The sequence below is a fragment of the Haliotis rubra genome, unplaced genomic scaffold, assembly GCF_003918875.1.
Source record: "Haliotis rubra isolate DU_JTF1 unplaced genomic scaffold, ASM391887v1 Scf255, whole genome shotgun sequence".
In the NCBI taxonomy this organism is placed as follows: Eukaryota; Metazoa; Mollusca; class Gastropoda; order Lepetellida; family Haliotidae; genus Haliotis; species Haliotis rubra.
In genome coordinates, this window is record NW_025766614.1 from 529,439 (window position 1) to 536,063 (window position 6,625).

Consider the following 6,625-nt stretch of genomic DNA (forward strand, 5'->3'; position numbering starts at 1 on the left):
GTTTCCTAACAGGATCAGTTTTGACTGGACAAAGTGAAAGCTTTACATGGCTGTATGCAAAGAATGTTAAGTGTCTTATCCTCATAAACGTTATACATTTTGAGGTGCTTTAGAAACTTGGGGGATGTTTTAAACCCTTGCTGGAACAGCACCTGTCTAATTGTTTACAACTGTATTTACTACGCAAAACATTTGCAAGGACAACATAAAGCACAGTGAATCTTGGCCAACCTTAAGTTCTTCTGTATGTTTGTTGTGTTGAAAGATACACTATTGTATATAGCATGTATAACCCTAGCATCATAGGGCAGTGTCTGCTGATAATGGCTTCAATATGTATTTATGAATATTTAATAGGCCTCAATACCTCGTTTGCATGCTTCGCAATCAATTATTTGGTTGAAATCAAGGCAGCAATTTTACCATTCTGAATGTCAACTTAACCAGAAACCATTCAATTTATATGACCTGTAACACAGATAAAAGGTTTACTTTTCAGTGAGTGCTAATTTTCAGAACATCAGATAAGATAGTGGAACATTGAAGTGAAATGTTTGTCCTGATAGTTAAATACCTTTTCCACTAAATCCTTGCTGGAATCACTGAGTTTCAGTCTGCCTCCAAGAGACTGTTGTTTTGTAAGACCAGTAAGAAAGTACATGATAAATGTGATAAATAGATCATCTTGCTGCTCTTGTCAAACATCAATTTTATCTGATCTGGTGACTGGAGGTTAGGGCTGGCGTGGGAGCAGTCATCAATTTACTGTGCGGAGTTACCTCCCTTATCCATGTCAGCACCATGCCCTTGCTTGTGGATTTCACCAGAGACAATATAATAATATTTTCATATGGGCTCTGATTCCACCAAGATAATTAACATCTGCATCACACTCGGCTTTCTGCTCCCTTCAAGTAGTCATCCTGTACTATGGCTGAAAGCTGTTTAAAGTTCGAATAAACCAAACCTCTCACTTACCTCGTCTCTCAAAAATGTTCAATATCAACATTATCAAGTCTCTTGATGAGATAAACATGTTATTTGACAAGGAAATCCAAATATCTTCTACATATCATTTAAAGTTTTCTTGTCTGTTTGAATATGTTTTGTTGCCTGTATCAAGTTGTTATCACCGTGAGACTTCTCCCAGCCAGACCTATCTACCCGTGTATATTAGATATATTAACCACAGAAGATACTGTACAGATATAAATAATAACTTTGCCATATTTAATTAAGATATTTAGGGCCACTCTATGAAGAATTGCCTTTCTTTACCACAATATCAAATTTGAAGACAATTGCAGAAGCGTGAACAAGTTTCAAAAACTGTTTATAAAGATTGGTGTCACCAGACAAAGGATTATCTGATAGTTTCGCTGGCTCTGTGATTATGGTGAACTATGGTGTCACGCAGGCATAGAACCATTTTGTGTGGAAAATACTGTAGATTTCTGCAATTTCAGGACTGCACCCCAGCTCGACTCACTAGTTAATCGGGGCGGTGGGGTAGCCTATGGTTAAAGCGTTGTCTCGTCACGCCGAAGACCCGGGTTCGAATCCCCACATGGGCACAATGTGTGAAGCCCATTTCTGGTGTCCCCCGCCGTGATGTTGCTGGAATATTGCCAAAAGCGGCGTAAAACCAAACTCAGTCAGTCAGTCAGTCACTAGTTAATCAGCAATGCCATGTCACTCATTTCTCTAATATATTGATCTGTATCACGGACCAATCGTCTGCGGTAATACAATTCTCTATGCAGAGTTGTGTCCCATGGCATGCTGATTTGAGCACTATGATGGTTGTTTTGAATCCCATTTTGGTCTTATTATGTTTCTAGATTTGTCAGCCCCATACCTGTTCTTCTCGTGGGTTTCATTAAAGTGATAAATGTCTGAGCCCTGCCTCATGTCCGGTGTTCCTCCCACCTTGTGCTGACACACTGTGATATACCGGGAATACTCTTCAAGCGTTGTTAAACCCAACACTCACTCATGTCAATCAGTCATGTCAAGACACTGCTTACCTCCCTTTGCTCTCACCTAAGGGAGTCCAAGATGGGTTGAAATTAGCAGTAAATGAAATGTTTGGTTCTCTCCAACAAATACAAATACAGATGTTATATTGCAATATTCTTTTCTCTTTAACTTTTGAATTTGGAGATAAACTGTAGTATATGCCTTTTGTTCTGAAGCATTTACATTTTGTGTACATTTGCAGACTGTACTGTGTGATTTCTCACCCACATACGCTCATTTAGGATACGCTCTTTTGAGAGACCCTTTACAGTTGTCTTTAAGTCCTCTCCCAAAGTAAATCCCACTTTATTACATCTGTGTTATATTTTGTAGTACAGCATTATGTAATGAACTGTGATGTTCTGCTTGTGTTATTTTTGCTACAATTCATGCTAAATCTGTATGCCAGTCTGAAAGTTCTAATATATATAATATTTCTATTATTTGTTGCAAAGATCTACTGAATATATCTTATAATTTTATGGCAATCTGAGACAATGAGATACAATCAAACTGAGATTCAAATGGTTTTCCTTCTTGTGTTTAGTCAGTTTAATCAGTGATTTATGTGAATGATTATATGTACAGATGACTATTTATCAAATCATTACTTATTGCTATACATATACAGCATTCTTCTCAAAGACGGTACAGATAGTTCGGTTTGAGAATGTTTACTAGACTTAATGCTCTTGATGCTTTTAGCATTAATAAAAAGCTGCCCAGTGATGAGAAGAAATTGAAAAGGTGTTATATTTGGTACTGCAGTCTATTCCCTCACAAGCTCTGTGAATTACTGTAGCCAGCTTGAGAGTCTCTGGTAATGTGCTCTCACTGTGTAGTGGTTGCAGTGTGCGTGACTGGCTGGTGTGCGAAGCACAGGGGTGATGTGTGTGTGAAACCCTCACAGTAACATACAGGGGTGATGTGTGTGAAACCCTCACAGTAACATACAAGGGTGATGTGTGTGAAACCCTCACAGTAACATACAGGGGTGATGTGTGTGAAACCCTCACAGTAACATACAGGGGTGATGTGTGTGAAACCCTCACAGTAACATACAGGGGTGATGTGTGTGAAACCCTCACAGTAACATACAGGGGTGATGTGTGTGAAACCCTGGACACTGCATCATGTATACGTCCATTGTGTAATATGGAAGACATCCATGCAGATAACACAAAACTGCAAACTCGCAACAGTCAGTTTGTTGCAGGGGATTTGGAGATATCAGTCAACCAGACTGGTTGAGATTGATATGTTGAATTCAGGGACTGGTCATTCATCATTCTTGGTGTAATGATGAAGTGACACAAATGATTATAAAGTTCAACACTATTTGAGGACTAAGCATTTTTTGTAGGTCATGAAAGAAACGTTAAATTTGGGGTGGAATGAAATAATATTACATAACATGCCAACCACAACAAACGCGCAGAGCCCACACCCCAACCCAGTCTACACCCACCCTCCAACCCATCCACTCACCCCACTGACACACCCCAACCCAGTCTACACCCACCCTCCAACCCATCCACTCACCCCACTGACACACCCCAACCCAGTCTACACCCACCCTCCAACCCATCCACTCACCCCACTGACACACCCCAACCCAGTCTACACCCACCCTCCAACCCATCCACTCACCCCACTGACACACCCCAACCCAGTCTACACCCACCCTCCAACCCATCCACTCACCCCACTGACACACCCCAACCCAGTCTACACCCACCCTCCAACCCATCCACTCACCCCACTGACACACCCCACAAGAAGTGATTCGAAACAAGAAATCTACTTGTCAGCTGTTGTCAGTGTGAATTACTAGGGGTCACTGAAGCTGGTTTATCAGTGGTACACAGAGCTGTATGTGTGCTGTAGGTGTATGTGCTGGACCGTGACACACAGCTAATGTTGGTATATAGAACGTGTTCTGTGCAAGCACTGGGGTAGTGTTCAGCTTGCTTCACATGCACATCTGTATTCAATAAAAAAAATTGTGTAAATCTTGTGATGGTTCTGTTTTTTCTCATGTCCTACATGTAAAGTGTGTCTTGTCTTTAAACCTTTTATTGACCCAAGTCCCTGGATGCACATCTGAACAGGACGGCAAATATAATGGAAGGTTGCATTGTATATATAGCTCCATTGCAGATTATTCATAACAGGAGTGAGAGTGATTGTCTGACTGCGTTACGTATTGAACCCAATGTCGATTTCCAAGTGTAAAGAAGTTGGTGTGTAACCAAGAAGCAACTTTTAAATTAAACTAAGTTTACAAATCAGTACAAACAAAACACTAATTGCATGCCCCACACTCACCTCACCGGCAACCCACTTGCCACCCAATACCGACCGTGACAGGGGGACACACGCGCAATTAACGCTCAGTTTTTCTGTAGTGTCGAAATTTCATAAATGTCACAGGAACGACATCATGAGATGCGCACGTAAAATATTCATATTCACATACATGGCTGTATCGTTCCTAACCACAGCACAAGTGTGCATTAAACTCTCTTGAATTGAGTTAAAGTGTTTGTATGCGGACGAAGCTGCGCATTAACGTTACCCGTAAACAATCCTTTAACCACATCGTGTAGGTCAATCTACACCAGCCCATTTCTAGTGTACCCGCCGGGATATTGCTGGAATATTGCTAAAACTTGACTCACACTCAGTCTATGCCATATCTTGGGGAAGTTACCTACCATCACTTGGGGCAGGATTTACTGTTATCTCATTGAATCGGTTCCTACAGCACTCGTGAACATATACAGATTAAAAAATTGAGAAGTGAAATGTTAAAAGCTAATATGAATACTGACTTCCACTGCTGTTCACCACAACATCGACATGATATGCAGTGTAACCGACTCCTCTTTCACGCCAAAGGCTATGCAACTACAAATATAGCCTATTAGACATGATGTATGTCAAAGCGAGCTGGTATGGCGGTTGAATGTCGTCACCGGACCCCCAGACCCTCTTCCATGATCTCATGTCAGCACCCAGGAAATGCTGGGGATCTCTGTTCTCCACGGCATCAGCACTACCGACATGGAATCACGTAGCCTGTCACACAGACCCTAAAACACATATACCCAATACAGCCCAAGTCTAGAATGCGTGGCATGTCTAGATAACCACACTTTCAGTAAATGAATATAGTCACTGGGCTCCTTTTTATCATATGAACGTAATTTAGAAACCGTTTTTTCTGTAAAATACGTTCATTTCAAAGACTAGATGTTAGTCTGGGGATGGCGCTCTGGAACAATAAACGAACAAAAGCGAAACAATCGAACAGTTATTCAACCTCTACACTGAACCAATCGTGTATTCTAACAAATCGTCATGTCCAGGGGGTTAAGCAATAGCTGTGCTTCAAATATGAGGGAACTTTAATAATTATTACATTTATGTGCGTTCAGTTAGTATTAACTTGTTGGTTTGGAATATTCAGCGCAAGGAATCATAATGTAATCGATATTCGTATTGGCTCAGAAAATGCACTTAAAATTCCTAAAAAATATTTGTACATATAATATTACTTTCTAAATTACAGCGTGTAGTGAAACCTGCAGCTTTTCCGCCAGTGCAGACCAGAGCTCTGACCATGGCCGCTATAGATTTCTGTAGTCACAAAGTCATTGTACCGGAGTCACAAGACATTCTACCACAGGGTGTTTGGTAGCACGGAACTACATGTAAAGAGAAACACAGGTACTGGCTAACATTTCTTAATTTCATATTTGTTTTGTCATGGTAGCATCTTAACTGCGGCACCCCAATAATATTTACTGAAAAATACTAGCATTAGGTTATCGTTCACATTTTAACGATTGCAAATTTTTTAAATGCATATTTTTGTTTTATTTTCATATCAACTGTTTCTGTTACATCTTGTTCTGCATATACTGATAATTGCTGGCAAATTTGTTATTCACTTAGTCAAAGACACTTAGCCTATAAATATATTCATCTCATTAAACTCCGCACACCACAGGTTCATTTAGAATATTTGGTCACAGGTAAGGAAAAGCATCCTCCCACTTCATCTAACTTCTACCTGTTTGGTACAGAGAACCAATTAGATGATGGGGTTATGTCATACCTGAATGACTGTTCGTAATAGGTGTTATCTGGGTGTGGCATAGTCCATTAATGTTGTTTAGAGGGGGTTGTATTGGTGCATCCATTTCATCGTTAGAATAAATTTGTTTGTTTGTTGTTGAACGCCCCAATCTGCAATATGCCAACTATATGACAGCAGTCTGTAAATATTCGAGTCTTGACCAGACAATCCAGTGATCAAAAGCATGAGCATCGATCGAGATCGATACGATGACGTGTGTCAACCAAGTCAGCGAGCCTTTTTTTTAGAACAAATGAATGACAGACTCAGTAACATATTATATAAATACGTTATATATGATACGTATGTGCGTGTGAGATCAATATACACAATTCATAAAACAGAAATACGTAATTTGATAGTTTACACAATTTACATGCTAAACAGGAATCAATCCGTTAAAGAAATTCATGTACAACCAACCGACAACGGAGAAATGTGTTGTAACAGTTGTATTTTAAA